This window comes from Rhipicephalus microplus, chromosome 6 (assembly GCF_043290135.1).
Source record: "Rhipicephalus microplus isolate Deutch F79 chromosome 6, USDA_Rmic, whole genome shotgun sequence".
Classification (NCBI taxonomy): domain Eukaryota; kingdom Metazoa; phylum Arthropoda; class Arachnida; order Ixodida; family Ixodidae; genus Rhipicephalus; species Rhipicephalus microplus.
In genome coordinates, this window is record NC_134705.1 from 120,690,187 (window position 1) to 120,709,306 (window position 19,120).

The 19,120-nt window shown below is 42.9% G+C and overlaps 1 protein-coding gene across 1 annotated transcript in view; it reads left to right on the forward strand.

The window, feature by feature from the left end:
- Positions 1-15,239, forward strand: part of LOC142765457 (uncharacterized) — a 143,072-nt gene extending 127,833 nt beyond the window's left edge. The window contains exon 9 of the transcript XR_012884260.1: positions 14,964-15,239. The gene's annotated coding sequence lies outside the window, so the exon portion shown is untranslated. The remainder of the gene's footprint in view (positions 1-14,963) is intronic.
- Positions 15,240-19,120: the final 3,881 nt, after the last annotated feature.

Here is a 19,120-nt window from a genome sequence, read left to right on the forward strand (position 1 = left end):
TGCCCGAGGAGTCGTAGATTTTGTTCCCAGTCCGGTTTTCAATTTAAAAATTTTTGGTCTGTCTGTCTGTCTGTCTTTCTGTCTGTCTGTCTGTCTGTCTGTTTGACCAGCGTAGTGATACCTTAAACGGCCAACCCCATCCGCAGCACCAACCAATATTACTCAAGTTTAGGCGTTCATACTTGTGAGATTGTCAATAAAAAATCAATTATTGCGCATATGCGAGTCACTATAACAACAAGCCGATATTCTGTATGTGTGTCTTAATACTAGGGAAGGCATAATAATTATATCTAAAGACCGTAGCGTTTATCACGCTGCGCTGAATATGCAACGCTATGCTCAAAAAGGCAAGTGTTTCCAACGCTTCGCCAAGACGACATGGTGATGGCACCTGCCCGTCGCTTTGCGTTCTACCTTATCGCCTCCGAGGCAGGCGGGCACACCTTCTTTCGTTTTAAAAGATACCTGCCATATAGCGCTCGTGGCTAACGTGCCTCGGCGCGCTCGTTCGGCTTCGCTGCACGGTGAAAGACACTCTAACGTAGCGCCTCTAGAACAGAATTCCCTAATGTTCTAGCGCAGAGCATCAAATAAACGTTTCGATCACTCTCTGCAGGCGCAAAACTATAGTCTTTGGACGACATTTTTAGTGAAACGTGCACGCACAGGGCCAATTGTTTTTCTATCAAAATGTCTCTTTTAGAGTTGATAGCGTTCATTTTATTCTCATCATATCAGTGACTGAAATATGTTAGTTATGTTTTGGTGAACCGTGGCAAAGACGTATATTTTCTTTTTAAAAACAAAATATGAAGGAAACACGATGACGGCTGTACGCGAAGGATCGCTCGCATGTTTTCGTCAACAAGGACCAAGCGTTTCTGTGTAACTCTGCTCCACGAATTCGGATGTGCCAAACCCATTGCCGTTCGCCGCTAAAGGACTCTTCCCGAAACATAAATGATATATTTTGCACTTTTATCCCTATGACTGCAGTATTCACTATAAAGGGAGAAACAGCCCACCCTTAAACCTAATCGTTCTGTCATGTTGACGCATAAGTATCTTTTATTTGAGGCGCCCGATACATTGCTTCATATGTATGAAATGCACATACAGATAACACTTTGCCAGATGCCTTCGTATATTACATGCTCCTTCGATACTGTAGCAGTGCTGCACCACGAAGAGGCGTACACATATATACCCTCTAAACCACAAAGATGAGATCTCTGTGCAGCTATCACAGACAGTGCACTCAACAGCTGCTTAGGCTGTGTGGCAACTATTTTAATTAACGTAACCAAACTATCTCAGAGACCCGCGTACAACGCCATTGTATGATTCTCTTTGTGAGAATGAGAATAGATTCATGCGACCCCCCCCCCCCCCGCCACATGAAAAAAGAAAAACCAAACAACTCGGGCTGCATGTTTCACGCAAATAATCGGTGGCCACCGTTTTGCTTGTTCATCCAGATATGTACTTCTGGCTCTCTGCGTAGTAGAACTCTCTGAATTTTTTCAAGCGTTGCATCTCCGTACTGGGAGCTGCTCCTGGCTTTGGTGTGAAGCAAACATTGGTGACGTCCGTCAAGTGCACATTGAAGAGAAACCAAGTGAATTTGTGTTTTCTGTCCTTGCTACTCATAACTAAATGAGCCTGCAAAAGAAGATTAAGAAGAGCTCAATAATTGCTTGAGAAACAAATGACTCGGCAATCAGTCAGATACGATGAGTTCATTACTGCCGAGCATCGCAATTCAGAAATACGGACACTTACAATGATATAGAGTAGATGTCTTAATCTCTGAATCACCTAGCTAGTTCCATCACACCCAACATCATCTCTTTTTGTTCTTAGAGGCACTGATTTTGAGATAAGAAAATGTCTTCGACAGTGATTCAAAATCATCAACTGGGCGATGTACTTAGACACATTCTCATTCTTCGGGCCCAATGGGGAGAGCCAACTTCATCTTTGTAGGCTTTGTTTTCTTATATGGGAGTGCTGTTTAGGACAAAAAAAGTGCGTCATGATTATTTACACGGCTGTGAGTGGTAAAGCATACTTTATACACAAGCAGAATAAATTTGTCTACTGTGCTTTCATCCCTGACCATGAAATAAATCGCATTTTCTCTATCTTTCATTTGCGTGTGGACATTTATTTCACAAGAGTACCACAGGTACAAGTTCTAGGTTGGAAGTTTATTGTTGTGCCAAACCAGTTCAGTGCGTTTAACTTATCGTGACAATCAACGTGACTTCTCACAGCCACAAAAAGGGTATTAGCGGTTTCTGGTTGTCTTTCTGATTTTAACTCATGTATCTCTTAATATAATGGCGACAAAAATATCGCGATTACTATTATAAAGGTAATCTCTCGCTTTGTATTTATGAACAATACAATTTGTTCCTATCGCTTTCATTTATTCATTCCTACAGTGACACTAGCGTATATTTTATCATTGGGCTTGAGCGAACAGTCATGCTGAGATATAAAATTTTCGATGAGGGTATTTGCTTAAAATATTTTCTCTCAGTGGTAAATATGAACTGTAGCACTCTTAGAGACGCGTGTATAGCGTAATTTCAGTGCAATAAATACCAACAGTTGGTCCAAATTTCCCGAGAGCCACACTACGACACACCTCATACTCAAACCACAGTCCTTCCGTGTATAAGTATATATAATATTGTAACAATGTCTGGCACTGGGCATTCGCGTTTCTTTTGTGACGTCTAGTAGCCTGAAAACATCCTCTATAGGTTTGTTTTCTGTTGTTAGTTTCCCCTTTGGAAAAATTTATGCTAAACGAGTCCACATCTTTAGAGCGAAACGATGGTTCTATGCATCGGTGATCAGATGAATTCTTGATATTTTCCAATCTATGCACTTGTCACGCATGGTCAAGGGAATCAAATGTAACTTTAAAATTTACCTTACCTGCAGTCATCTTTATTTATAAAACAGAGAAACGTATGAGGATGCCACCTCAAGCCAAACTAAAATTAGCGAGGCAAGCAGTATTATTGAAATAATGAGAAGTCGTACCTTTTCTTTCATTGTGTCCAGCGAATCAAAAGTAATGAAAAAAGTTCTGTTGACAGCTGTATTAATGCCAGCCATTATCTTCTCATTTTGTAGTTCCGTGGTACTGCCTTCACATGACTAGAACGGATGAAAAAGGCGTGTAAATCAAAAGCTGAGGTGCTCATTTGCGCAGATTATCACAAATACTTTTTTGTTAGGGCACGGTATGCTTCGTATGACTACCTTTATGGCAGTGAACGTGATAGCGCGTCAAATCTACCTAATTGTTTATATCTTATATAGTAACTGCTGCTATAAAACTGAAATCAACTCCACGCGAAAAGTAAAAGAACATGGTTGTCCCTCAAATAGAAAAGTCGGTAGAATACAAAACGGAGCCATTTCTTCTCAGTGCTAGTTGGTGCTTTGTTGTTCATTGATATAGGTTAGATTGCACAGTGCCTGTAGTTTTATGGCAGCTATTGCACCGGTTAACGCGAATGCGCCAACGTTGGCGCATTGTGGCGCATCGCCATCCCGATGACTATGGTGGCCATGCTCATGAATAAACATTTCTGGCAACTGAAGTAGTTAGCATCGTCTGTTAAATCCCGCGCAAAGATGACATTCATAAGTGCATGATAAACCCGGATGATCCATATAAGCCAGCTTAAAACGTCATCATCTGCGAACAGAAACGCCATCAGGTGCCCTCACCAATTACACAGGAAGCTATGCCTGTGCCTATGTGTACCACAACGTGCTTCACCAAACGAAAGACAGAATTCCTAGATTGAACCCTGGACGTAGATAAGCGTTCCAATTTTTTCTTACATGGTTCTCACTCCACTGATGCATGTATTGCATGATATTCGCCTGTAGACGTTGTAGCCTTTATGTGGCGCCTAAACAGTTTTGTCAGTCGCTGCTGCTGCAATGGCAGTGTAAGACCCTGTGAAGCTGCTGCATGTCGAAGTTGCACTACCAAAACGACGAGGTGTCACGTGCTGAAACGGCGCAAAAATTCTAACACGTAACTGCTCATTAGCGAAACGAAGGACCACGCTTTCATGCTGATAAACAGCTTCATGCTGAAAACAAAAAAACCTAGTTGCATCATCAATGCTTGAACAGTATTTCCATTGGTGAATGTTTTTTTGTCAATTGCATTGTTATGTATATTTATGCGAAAAAAACGAAGGGCCTCATAATTATTGCTGCAACAGATATTGCATGCTTCATGACCAATGCCGATAACATTGCCTGACTCGTCACTCTTACACAAATCTCCCAACGGCCTCCTGAATAACCCTTCAAACTCACTAAGCTGGTCGCCGCGCTCGCAAGAAACCCCGTCTTTACGTCTGTCTAGACCATTCAGTTTCCTGCAATGCTCACTGGAACTCTGGCACTATGATCGCTCAGCCCCCATGAACGATAGGTGGTGCAAGGATTTGTCTAAATGCCGTGTTCTTGTCTTTTAACACACTTGCAACTTTATTTGTTGTCTTAGGCATATTTTTTTCAGACAAAACAGAGGACCATTGTCAACTTCATCACCCTATTTGAAATGATGAGCCTAAATATGTGAAGGTGATGAAGAGAGACTGCTGACCTATTTCTGAATTTCGTTTTGAGACATAGTAGCTGAAGGCCACTCGCTGAAACGCCAAGATCAAAGAACGAAGGTTAGACAAATCCGTGTGCTACCCATCTCTCGGGTGATGATTGAGGCCCCGTACGTTGAAGCTTCTATAGAAAGTAACACCAAATTTTTTTCTAAAGTACAAATAGGAAATCTCTATAGCCCAGTCTAAACTTGATAATCCACAGGCAGTCGCACCTCATAACTTTCCTTCTAATTTATAAGGGAGCACTACTTGCGACAGCACTGTCAATGCATAAAGGGGGGGGGGGGGTCAAAAGCTCCCATGCCATGCTCTCATAAGAATACATGTGATAGTGGCCTAGGAACATTTCATCCCCCTGTATTTGCATGAGTGCTGAGCTTGTCGCAAACATGGGACAAACCGGAAAGGCATTAACGTTTTGTTCAATCAACCACCGATGTCATCCTCTTAGCCTTCATCATCCACTCTCAAAGCTCGTACAGAAGCCATGTCCCTCCTTTGAAATGAAAATTGTGAGATGCCGCGTCGATGAAAGGACTCATCTCAACACGAAACATGACTGTTTGTTGGCGTGGTAGCAGCAGCGCGGTGAACATGCTGACGCTGCACTCGAACAGTTAAAAAAATACTGACTATCTTCCGAGCATAAGTACTAATGTTAAGTACTATTGTGCCAGTTTAACCATCTTCGATATGTCAACAACAAAAGCGTCGTAAGCATTGCTTTTTTTCTATACAACAACTTCGAGAGTACGGTAATAGTGCAATTGTAAAGTTTACTCGCAAGAGCCATGACACGCAGAATTGCTGGATTGGGACATTGATAGCTTTTTGGTGTTAGCTACATAAGTGCTGCTTATGACAAGGCGTGCACAGAATCATGTAGACAAGGTTTATTGCATACATGCTTCATTGTTCCACTTCAGTATTAGTTCAGGATCGAAAACTTCTCATACAAGGGTGGACTGCAGTGAGGCAGGTAGCCACCATATTTAGAGTAAATGTTTTTTATATCTGTTCCTTTCTTTCTGGATAGGGTATATGAAATGCTACGTAATCGGTAAGGTGCCACTCTTAGCAGTTCTGTTAATCGATCTTTAGGACAGTTGTTCTGAACCCTATTAGTACGGTGATTGTGCACACGTAACATTGGTGTATGCGCAAGCACAATATTAGACAGTGTATACGTACCAGCACAACATTAAGACCCTTTTTGAAAGAGCTCTGTGATTACATACTCAAAACAACTCCATCTTGCCAGTATTAGCCACCTTACAGAAGGCCTCGTCTTTTGTTTTCGGGGCTTCTTCGTCATGTTAGAGCACATCGCAGGTATTCACATTTACGAAGCACTCGAGTGTTGCCTACGCAGATGCACTTATATGTGATGATGTGACTGCATGGAATACAAGTTTGACATCGTCCTGTGTGACTATATTAGCGCTATAGGTACATGATTTAGTTTCCTACCAATGTTGCTTGTCAGTGTTCCTTCGCCTAGTGCTAGTGTGAAAAACAAAAGTAAACACCAGTCGATGAGTACTCGAACGTAAGAACGAGTAAGGCAAAGGTATGAATATGGATAATATAGGAAGGCTTCGAATCACGGGGCACAATTACCAGCAGATAGCTGAGTTGGTAACGAAGCCTTAAGAAAGAATATACTGCGAAACCACATGGATAAATCAAAAGAAAGCAAGACGACACTAACGCCAACTATCCACAAAAGGCTTTTCACGATTGCGGTAAAATAAAGAACAAAAAAAATAAGTTATCTGTACTTCCAAAAATATGGCAGTGCCGCCTGTAAATGTTTTACATTAATGGGTGTGCGTGGCCATAACTGTTCAGGCACACGCATACACATGTATACTTTATATGTATACTTCTCATGTATACTTGTATACATGTATACTCATGTATACTTTATATGTATACTTCTCATGTATACACGTATATTTCTCACATGTATACTTTTACATTGTCGAGAGTCGCCCCGCCGTGGTGGTCTGGTGGCTAAGGTACTCGGCTGCTGACCCGCAGGTCGCGGGTTAGAATCCCGGCTGCGGAGGCTGCATTTTCGATGGAGGCGAAATCGCTGTAGGCCCGTGTGCTCAGATTCGGGTGCCCGTTACAGAACCCAAGTGGTCGAAATTTCTGGAGCCCTCCACTACAGCGTCTCTCATAATCATACGGTGGTTTAGGGACGGTAAATCCCACATGTCGATCAACATTGTCGAGAGTATGACGAAAATTTGGTGCGGGGACTGTACTATGCGGGCACAAGAATGAGCAATTTGTGTTAGGGTTGCTAACTTGCAGTGGAAGCCCAAGTGTATCAAAATATCAGACTTAAACGATAAACTTTCCTGCGCCTTGCATTTGCTACATTTTTGTACATACGCATTACGGTGCGCAAATCAAATTTTCTCGTGCAGGTTCACCCGCAGCAGTGACTTACAGAAACCGTATGCTAAGTAGCACACCCTTACCTCTGGCATGCTGCCTATGGCGAAACGAGTACAACGTTGATACGCCGCGTACTCCGGCTTCATAAACCTTACGGGCATATGGTAATTTAACACGCCCATCTGGAATGCGAAAGCAACTATTTTTGCGTTGGTAGCGAACGATGTAGTCTTCATGGGGATCGTATTCTTCTGTAACAGAGAATGCGCACAATTTGTAAGTCCTTTGCCGAAGCTTTTACGTCGCGGCATGCTTGAAAGAATGCTGTCTCTGCGTCAGAAACATATACAGTTATTCGAACTGAGTCCGATTTTAAAGCCCTCTTTTTCTTGATTCTAAACGTGGTTATGATAGAAAGTCGAATCATTTTAACTGAGGTTATTTCAGGTGGTCGTCTTGAAGTCATTATTGGTTAATTGTGAGTTTCGAGCAAACCTTTACAAGGAACATCACATGTGACGAAGGATTTCACAAAAAAATGCCTCCCGAAATACAATATGTGGGCGTCATCGCTAAAATACCGTACGTGCCCGTTAAACTGAAATTTATTCAATCATCGCGCTGTGCCATAGGCAAAAAGCTCTCTAATAAGCGAACTTTCGTAACCCCTTCAGAAAACTGATCTTCTGAATTCATTTCGATATATTTTTTTATTTCCGATAAAGGACACTTTAGTACTGGCCCTTAGTGATTTACAGCTTTACACAAGAACTGCATGCACTATTTGAACTACAAAATATGTCAGCTACATTACCTTTGGAATTCAAGAATTCTTCATTCGAAATTATGAAAGAACGCAGCAGAAATATTAGTTTATTTTTCGTATACTCGCATTACAGTTGCAGTTCCTAAAATTTCAACAATTAAGCGAGATATCACCGCACTATACTTCCATGACTGTGCGTGGAAGTGGCTCTTGAGACTGTTCCTTCTCCCTTAAATAACATTTGGGATTATAAAGCCATACTTTTTGTAGACATTCAGCAATGGTTGCTGCTGCATGCACTGATTACGAATACACGTATGACATTTAAGACATCTACTGCTACAGCTAACGAAAACAAATGGAACGCACCGCTAAAAAACAACTATTTTTCAGGTACTGCTGATTAGGCATAGGGTATTCGATATATTGATGAGTGTCACAAGACAACATGATAAGGAAAGCATCAGCAACGGGTGAAAGAGTTCATTCTGTTTTTTGTTGTTGTTTTTGTTAGTTGGAACAGAACACCCTTCATGTATAGCTGTCACAAAAAAGGCCATCATATACAACAAGGAGAAACACACAGCCGAAGCACACAACTGTTTTAGACAAGTCAATAATGAATAGAGTGCTACTCTGACCACAGCTAACACACTCCATGAGTGGGTATATTTGATAATATGTAGTTATCTCTTGCAATAAAAACAGCAACCTTTCAAATCTTCACTTATGAAAGACTGAGCGCTAAACTACACCAAGACTGCTAGAAAGCAAATAAAAATTACTACTGCTTTTTACATGCACAAAGAAACGAACACAATGATACAACTAACTTGAAATAGCTGACGTTTTTAGTGTTATGGCAGCTCGTCCTCCCTTTCTATATGCTTTTCATGTGTGCGTCGTTGGTTTCTGATGATTGGCAAACTTTTTTAGGCCTATTAATCCTATTTTTGATGTCGTTCTCAAAATAATACTTCAAGCTTATGGGGGGAAGGGGACAGACAGTGCCCAGGACAGAGGCTCACTTACCATCGATGACATCATATTGTTTTTTGGATCCCAGGCACTTGCAGGCATTGCCTTGCAAGTTGACAGGCTGCGCACCGTCAACACGCACGTAATAATAACTACCACGGTCACGTCATCCCTGCGACAACGTGAGAAAACCTTATGAGACATCTGTTGCGGCGGAATCTACATGGGTGAAAAAGATGTTTCGATTCAGCTTACTATAGGTCAGAGACTTTGGGATAGGCAGGCTATGGTATTTCGTGTTCGCGCACTCAAGCTCACACTACAACCCAACTCCTTCTGTACTATGTTTCTTTTCCATAAGGTAGTGATATTGCGCAGTTTCATAAACGGGACGTGATGAAAAATTCCACACGGTGCCTCATTGGTCTTGGGATTGGCTAGTGGTGTACGCTACCACTGAAGATAGCAATGTAGTATACCACGTAGTGAAATATATATATATATATATATATATATATATATATATATATATATATATATATATATATATATATATATATATATATATATATATATATATATATATATATATATATAAATAAATAAATATATATATATAAGAAAAAAGTGTATACTTAAGGGCTCGTTTTTCATGTTTTACACAATGTTATTGAGATCTAACAGACAATAATGCCAAGGAAAATATAGGGGAAGTTATTAGGCCAATTGTAATGTAAAGGAGAAGGAAGAAGAAAAGTGGTTGAAAAGATAACTTGCCGTGGGCAGAATCCGAACCTGCGACCTTCGAATAACGCGTTCGATGCTCTACCACTGAGCTACCACGACAGCTATCCCTCCAGCCACTTTTTTGGGTATCTATGTCAATTTAAACGTGAAAGTGTCAGTCGGCGCCACTAGTAGCCATGGCTGTGAGTGTGGGACACCCTTTATGAGCTTGTTTGGCTTCACGTAGCACGTGAACTTATTACTTACTGACAGCTCACCAGTAGTCCCCCGTATACAACCTAAAGGCACCAAATCTGCCAGTACGAGACCTTCGTAATGAATAAGACAAACAAGTGTATAATTTAAGGGCTCGTTTTTCGTGTTTTACACAATGTTATTGAGATCTAACAGACAATAATGCCAAGGAAAATATAGGGGAAGTTATTAGGCCAATTGTAATGTAAAGGAGAAGGAAGAAGAAAAGTGGTTGAAAAGATAACTTGCCGTGGGCAGAATCCGAACCTGCGACCTTCGAATAACGCGTTCGATGCTCTACCACTGAGCTACCACGACAGCTATCCCTCCAGCCACTTTTTTGGGTATCTATGTCAATTTAAACGTGAAAGTGTCAGTCGGCGCCACTAGTAGCCATGGCTGTGAGTGTGGGACACCCTTTATGAGCTTGTTTGGCTTCACGTAGCACGTGAACTTATTACTTACTGACAGCTCACCAGTAGTCCCCCGTATACAACCTAAAGGCACCAAATCTGCCAGTACGAGACCTTCGTAATGAATAAGACAAACAAGTGTATAATTTAAGGGCTCGTTTTTCGTGTTTTACACAATATTAATGAGATCCAACAGACAATAATGCCAAGGAAAGTATAGGGGAAGTTATTAGGCCAATTGTAATGTAAATGAGAAGAAAGAAAATTGGGTGAAAAGATAACTTGCCGTGGGGAGGAGCCTACCCACGGCAAGTTATCTTTTCATCCACTTTTCTTTCTTCTCATTTACATTACGATTGGCCTAATAACTTCCCCTATACTTTCCTTGGCATTATTGTCTGTTAGATCTCATATATATATATATATATATATATATATATATATATATATATATATATGAGATATGTGTGTGTGTGTGTGTGTGTGTGTGTGTGTGTTTAAAGGAAAACTACCGATCGGCGAAGAAACCAGACCGAAGGCCGTTTCTCGCTTTCAACTTCTTCTTCTTTTGCAGTACTAGCCTGCAGAATTTTTTTCCTTTTCTTTTTCAACATACTCCCGCCCCCCAGTAGCGTCGCTCGATTCCAGTTTGTACAATCCCTGCACTGGTTTTCTGAAAACTTCCCGTCTTGAGCTTTCACTCAACAAGGATAGACTGTTTGGGGAGAGTGTGTGCAAGCTACAGTTGTTCGACGTCCTTCGCGAATACTTCCAGCTGAACATATCGGACCCAAAACATTTCAGACTTGCTTAGCTCCCGTGCCGAAATTGTTTTGCTGAGCAAAGTTTGAAGTCCACGGCATCGATTCACAAAGCTAAACCCAGGACCCAGGCGGTGACGCACAGGAGTTTCAGCAGGTATTTATGCTTCCTTATATCGATCACCGGGTGTAAGTTTCTGGACGACACTTGAAGAAATACATGTTGCGTCTCAATCTCTGCATCTTCGTTGATCGGTTTGTACTGGTTAGGTTATGGAGGCCAGCCTGATTTTCGCTGGGACAACCATTCAGGTCCATACAACCAATAGCGACATGCACGTAGAGTCCTTATCGGTATACCTCTAGTCAGTACATCCACCTGGTTGTCTTCTCCAGGGCAGTAGCGCCAAAACGCTGTTTCCGTAACTTGCGTTGTTTCAGTCACTCTGCGCATTACAAACTGACTCCACTTGCTAAGGTTTCCGTGGATCCAGCTTAGTGTGATCATAGAGTCAGTCCCCATAACGCAATGAAAACGCTTGAAATCCCACGAGGAGCAAATGTATTTTAGCTATCTGGCTCTCACTACCATGGCCATAAGCTCAAGTTTTGAAAGCGTTAATGTCTTAATAGGTGCCACTCTTGACTTCGCTACTATCAGAGAGGTAGCAGAGTTTCCACCTTCATCAAATGCTCTCAAATAGGCACATGCTCCATAAGCCTTCAGGCTGGCGTCGACGAATATATGCAGTTCAGTCTCTTTAAGTGCTCCATGCAGTCCATCTCTCACGCAACGCGGAATCTTTATGTGGACGAGCTGTATTACATTTGCACACCAGGCTGCCCACTGCGTCTTGATCTCCGCGGGCGGTTCTCTATTCCAGGAATGGCCTAAAACCCAAAGGTGTTGAAACAAAAGCTTCGCAGTGTTGGTGAATGGCGACAGAATGCCAAGCGGGCCATAAATTCGAGAAGCAACCTTCAGTAGGGTACTTTATGTGTCGAGCTGGCCAGCCAATAAATACTGGGCCACAGACTTGGAAGAAAACTTGAAGTAATCATTTCTTATATTCCATTGCATTCCCAAGACCGAAGCTGCTTCTCCGGATGCTCCTTCTACATGCTTCTCCTGGTTGTCAAAAATGTTCTGCAGCTGATGGTCATTGGTCTTCCACTTTCTGAGCCTCCTGCCAGCATCCTTCATAATTGCTTTCGACGACTGCTGATAGATGCGTCGACCTTCACGGAATGTCTCCACACCCACCAATAAATCGTCGACATAAAATGCCTTTTTTAATGTAAAAGCGAGCTCTTTGTCTTCACATGCGTTATCTAAGTGGTAGTGAATAGTTGCCATGAGCGAGAAAGGGCTTGACGTTGATCCAAACGGTACCCGTGTCATGCGCCATTCGACGAGCTTATGGTATTGGCTTACGGAAATAGAGTCAAACCTGAAAAACCGGAATGCATCTTGGTCAGTTTCCTGTATCTCAATTTGTAAGAATGCCTTTTCGATGTCGGAATTGATGGTGACAGGGTACCACCAAAAACGACGAAAAACTTGCAGGGATTCTGGATTGAGATTCACTCCTTTATCCAAGCAGTCATTAAGGGATGGTACACCTTGAGTTTGTGACGATGCGTCGAATACTACACGCAGTTTGGTAGTTGACGATTCCTCTCCTAATACTTCCCGGTGTGACATATAATATATGGTGTGATCTTGATCCCGAGGAGCATTCTTAGGCACCACTTTCGCGTGACCCATCTCCAGATATTGCCAGATTACTCTGTCATATCGCTGCAACATTCCTTCCATCGTTGATAGCCTCTGTGTTAATCTTTGTAGACGGGATAGCGCGATTTCCTGGTTGTTCCCTAGGAGCGGTTTCTTATCTTCCTTCCAAGGCAACGCCACTGTGTATCAGTCGCTTTTCTTGCTAATGGTTTGATGTAATCGTGCAACGGACTCATGGTAGGAAGGTTACGTGGAATCTGCGATGCTCATTGCTTCTGGTTGCCGAAAAGATTGCAAGGTCTGCGAGGTTGATTCGTCATCACCAATTGCTTGCACTTTCAGAATGCAGACCATTAGGCTAGAGCTGCAGTCAAGAAAGGCTTTTTGGTGACTGGGTCCTTGTAGCGTCCATCCAAAAGGTGTATCCCTTGCTACCAGTCCTTGAACTTCTGCACTTTTGACGATACGTCCCGACATGATTTGCCAGAGGTGGTCAGCGCCGATCAACAAGCTGAGGCTATTTTCCGTTTGCGCATCAAACTTCTTTTCGTCCGCAATGACCTTGCCTTCAAAACGCAGCTTCTGAACGAAATGGCTGTCAGCTTTCGGGGAAGCAATATCGTGGCAGATAACTGGAACAACGATTGCGCGCAACTTGCAGGTATCAGAAGTGTGTTGGCTACGCAGAGGAACTTCTACCACTTGCCGTCTTTCCACAGTACTTGGTTATGAACAGCGAAACGTATTCAGCGCAATTTGTGTTTCTCCCAGCACCTGTAGGTGTAATTTCTTAGCGAGATCTTCCGTGACGAAGGATCGCTGGCTCCCTTCATCGAGAATACCTCGGACATACCTTGTGTTGCCGTTTTTGACGACAAAGGCGCGAAAAGTTTGTAGATAAACTTCACTGTGATTTGTTGTGTCCTCGCTCAGTGAATCCTTATCACACAGCATAACTGATTGTGATGACACCATTCCTACTGTGCTGCCGGAGGAGTCAACTGGACGAGAAGGTGTCGCTGTTTGGTTCGATGTATAGTGCGGGTCGCACATACTTGATGCGTGCCTCCCGTGGCAACTCGAGCAGGTGAGTTTGAGGCGGCAAGAACGTGCCTGATGTCCTCGGGATGTGCATCGATAGCAGTGGTTGTCTTTCGCAGGCATTCCTTTCTATGAATCAATGGCAAGGTTCGCGTCACAAGTGCGGGTGCCATGTTTCTTCGACTTGCAGAAAAAACACTCAACCCAGCTGCTCAATGGGCTGTGTAGTACGGAAGCCGTGCCGGTGCTGCCGCTTCGAGTCCTCTGAGCACGGTCATCCAGCAGTCAGTCATTAAAGGGCTTGCACTGCTCCCGACTTTCTAGTTATATACGTATATAGGTGAGCAGCTCCTTTAACTCCGCATCAGATGTAGCAGCTGCCACGCTTGGCTCAAAGACATTGGCAGCATACCCGTTTTCTCTTAGTGCCTGACTGCGCTTTGCACGTGTGTAGGCCAAAACGATGTCGTACGGTAGGGCTTCCTGTAAAATGTTAATCAGCATAGCGGAAAAGCTAAGCGTAGGAACATTTAGAGCAGTTAGACAACGGATATTCAGCTGCACAGCATCGTAAAGTCGCCCAAGGCCGCGGACGTCGCTTCCCGGCTCTATGTGAGGTAGATTGCGAAGCGCTGATAGAAGGTGTTGCTCGATGCGTTTTCGATCTTCGAAGCGTTCCTTCAATAACTCGATGGCGTCTGCATAACAGGCTTCAGAAGTCGGAAAACCACATATCGCAGCTGCCGCTTCACCTGCAAAATAATGACGTAGATAGAAGAACTTCATCGATGTTGACAAAGTATTGTTCAGGTGGACAGTTTGCTCAAACTGCTCCCAGAAAGCCGACCATTCATGTATTTCAGCTCTAAATGTTGGCATGCCAAGGTTCGGCAGCCTTGGGCCAATTGCGGTTGTCACGTCAGATGGTGATGTGTTTGCATTCTGAGGAGCAGCCGCTGCTGTACTGTCCCCATGTCGCAAACCGTCTATCTTGCAGCGAATCTCAGCGAGCGTGCTTATAGCTTCGTCGTTATACTCAGCTGCCGCGATATACTCAGCTTCGAGCTCCTCGTCCGCTATATGCTCCTCTAGCGCATCATTGATCTTCGAGAGCTCGTTGTTGCTCGCTGACAAACGGTCATAAATGCCGGTGAGTTTGGGCTTGTCCGCGGTAGAGTCACTTAGCAGTGCCCTTGCTTCTTGCAGGAGCTTGGTGTTCTGGACTCGTCGAGCGGAGCGCTTGGTCTTGAGGCGATTCATCGGATCCGGTGTTGGAGTCTAGTCCGGTCTACGCCGACCAGGAACGATTCGTTGCAGTACTCGCCACCCCGCAAAACGACGTGGTCGAGTAGAAGGTCCCCTTGAGTCGTGCGATGAAGGAGACGTGTCCGCACGAGGAGTTCCGGAACCACGATGTTAAGGAAACCTCCCGATCGCCGAAGAAACCAGACCTAACGCCGTTTCTCATTTTCAACTTCTTCTTTTGCAGTACTAGCCTGCACACGTTCATTCCTTTTCTTTTCCAATAATATATATATATATATATATATATATATATATATATATATATATATATATATCTATATATATATATATATATATATATATATATAGATATATATGCAGAAGAATAACTTCGGTTGCCGCAAGGTTATAAATATGAAAGTAGATGCGCTTTCACATAACAACTGTTTATTGTGCCGACGTTTCGACAGGAACCCTGTCTTTTTCAAGGCATAATACTATTTACATATGTTCCGTGCCTTTTTATATCCTGTCGAGACAGGAGGGGAGGGGTCAATTGAGAGAGAGAGAGAGAGAAAAAGAAAAAAGAAGAAACAGCAAAACCGGAGGACAAACATTAAATAAAATATAGAAAATCTAGGAGAAGAAGCAAGACCGACACGGCGTAATTAGAAAAGGGCAGCATTTCAACAGAGTAGGGCAGAGGTAGATGAGGAATGTCATCATTGTTAACAATACCTCCCCCGCACCCACACTTCCCCAAGTGGGCAGGGAGCCGCCGTTTTTGTATTTCACCTTTGCGTGTAGTCCGCTGGCGGCTCGTTCCTCTTTGAAGTGTATGACAAGTTAATGGGGAGGGCTTAAGCGCTTTAAGTGCATGCTGGTGGCGTCGGGAGAAGCGAAAAAGCCGGTGAATGAGGCACTGCCATCGATATTCATTATATGCATTGGCTCCTTGTCAGTTAAGGAACAGAATGTGGGTTAAAAATTGAAGAAGAAGAAAAAAAGGAAAAAAAACCATTGGGGGGGGGGGGGAGGGGGGAGACTGTACGACATCCGAGACAGTCACCACACAGTTGCGGCTCACTTGGGAAGACATGCGCGCATTCACGAAAAAGTTAACGAAACCACCTAGTTGTCAGCTCCTTGTCAGTGAAGGAACAGAATGTGCGTTTCAACTTAAAGAAGAGAATGAAAAAGAAAAAGAAAAAAAAAGAAAAAAGGAAAAGAAAAAAAAGAGGGGGGGGGACAATACGACATCCGGGACCACTTATCTGTGCGTTCCGGCTGTGCTTGATGAGGCAAATCCTTTCTATGTTGTCAGATGCATAGGCCAAAAGCTTTGTTAGCGGGTAATATTATTGTCGTAATGAAACCGGACTGATTAGAGAGAAGCGTTTGCGTCTTTTAGTTGTCGTAACGCAGACAGAGTGCCTGGGTGTTCATTTATTCCGTATTTTATCGTGTTAAATTTGTAGATAAAATAAAATTCCCGTTGTTCCCTTTCTCTGATTGTTCGAAATTTGTTTTCTAGTAGTGTAACCCTGATGTCATCAAAGCTGTGGTCTTTTAATGTGCAGTGTTTTGAAAGTGGAAGGCCTGGCAGAGATCGTACATGTGCCCGATGGTTGTTGAATCTAATTCTAAACGGAGTGTCTGTCTGGCCCACGTATTGCTTGTTACATACCCCACATTCCAGGAGGTATATGACGTTGTCTGAGTCACAGTCTAGTGCACCTCTTATCCTGTGCTTAAAATCCGAGTGGGTGCTTTTCGCCACTGTCGTTGTCTGCATGTGTTTGCATACCCTGCATCTGCTTTTTCCGCAAGGGTGACACCCAATTTGAGATTTCACACCTAACTTTGAATTTATTAAATGATCCTTTATATTTTTCGGCCTTCTGTATACAACACAAGGAGGAGAAGTGAAAATTTTGGATAGTCGCACGCTCTGTTCCAATATGTTAAAGTGTTTTCTTAGGACCTTGTTTATGTTCGGTGGGCTGCTCGTGAAAGTTAATAGCAAGTTTTTGTTGCGGTGTTGGTCGGCGTTTCTCTGGTGGTTGAGAAGAATCTGGCGGTCCAGATTTTCAGCTTTTTTGATGGCGTCATCGATGATAGCTGACGGGTATTCTTGATTAAGGAGTACTTCGCGCATATGTGTGCTGTTTTTGTGGAAGTCCTCGGTGCGGGAGCAGATTCGTCGAAATCTGTGTGCTTGGGAATAGGGAATGCTGGTCTTGCAATGTCGCGGGTGGCAGCTTTTGAAGTGCAGGTATTGTTGCCTGTCTGTAGGTTTTCTGTATACGTTAGTTACCAACGCACCCTCGTCCACTCGAATGAGTACATCAAGAAAGTTTATTTCAGTGTTAGAGTAGGTGTGTGTAAAATAAATGCTGGGGTGTACCTGGTTGAAAGCCTGTATGAATTTGAGGAGCTCGTTTTCTGAATGTGTCCAAATTATGAATATATCATCTAGGTACCGTTTATAGAGTAATGGTTTGATATTACAAGATGAAAGAAAATTGGACTCTATGTGGTGCATGAATATGTTAGCGTAGTTTGGGGCCATTCTTGTACCCATTGCCGTACCGCTGATTTGAAGATAGTACTAGTTGTTAAATTCAAAGCTGTTCAAATCGAGTACAAGTCTTGTGAAGATTTCAATTACTTTTTTGCTTGGATAAGCGACAGGGTTGTGTGTGCCATACGATTCAACAAGTGCCCTTAGTGTAAGGGCACTTGTTGAATCGTATGGCACACACAACCCTGTCGCTTATCCAAGCAAAAAAGTAATTGAAATCTTCACAAGACTTGTACTCGATTTGAACAGCTTTGAATTTAACAACTAGTACTATCTTCAAATCAGCGGTACGGCAATGGGTACAAGAATGGCCCCAAACTACGCTAACATATTCATGCACCACATAGAGTCCAATTTTCTTTCATCTTGTAATATCAAACCATTACTCTATAAACGGTACCTAGATGATATATTCATAATTTGGACACATTCGGAAAACGAGCTCCTCAAATTCATACAGGCTTTCAACCAGGTACACCCCAGCATTTATTTTACACACACCTACTCTAACACTGAAATAAACTTTCTTGATGTACTCATTCGAGTGGACGAGGGTGCGTTGGTAACTAACGTATACAGAAAACCTACAGACAGGCAACAATACCTGCACTTCAAAAGCTGCCACCCGCGACATTGCAAGACCAGCATTCCCTATTCCCAAGCACACAGATTTCGACGAATCTGCTCCCGCACCGAGGACTTCCACAAAAACAGCACACATATGCGCGAAGTACTCCTTAATCAAGAATACCCGTCAGCTATCATCGATGACGCCATCAAAAAAGCTGAAAATCTGGACCGCCAGATTCTTCTCAACCACCAGAGAAACGCCGACCAACACCGCAACAAAAACTTGCTATTAACTTTCACGAGCAGCCCACCGAACATAAACAAGGTCCTAAGAAAACACTTTAACATATTGGAACAGAGCGTGCGACTATCCAAAATTTTCACTTCTCCTCCTTGTGTTGTATACAGAAGGCCGAAAAATATAAAGGATCATTTAATAAATTCAAAGATAGGTGTGAAATCTCAAATTGGGTGTCACCCTTGCGGAAAAAGCAGATGCAGGGTATGCAAACACATGCAGACAACGACAGTGGCGAAAAGCACCCACTCGGATTTTAAGCACAGGATAAGAGGTGCACTAGACTGTGACTCAGACAACGTCATATACCTCCTGGAATGTGGGGTATGTAACAAGCAATACGTGGGCCAGACAGACACTCCGTTTAGAATTAGATTCAACAACCATCGGGCACATGTACGATCTCTGCCAGGCCTTCCACTTTCAAAACACTGCACATTAAAAGACCACAGCTTTGATGACATCAGGGTTACACTACTAGAAAACAAATTTCGAACAATCAGAGAAAGGGAACAACGGGAATCTTATTTTATCTACAAATTTAACACGATAAAATACGGAATAAATGAACACCCAGGCACTCTGTCTGCGTTACGACAACTAAAAGACGCAAACGCTTCTCTCTAATCAGTCCGGTTTCATTACGACAATAATATTACCCGCTAA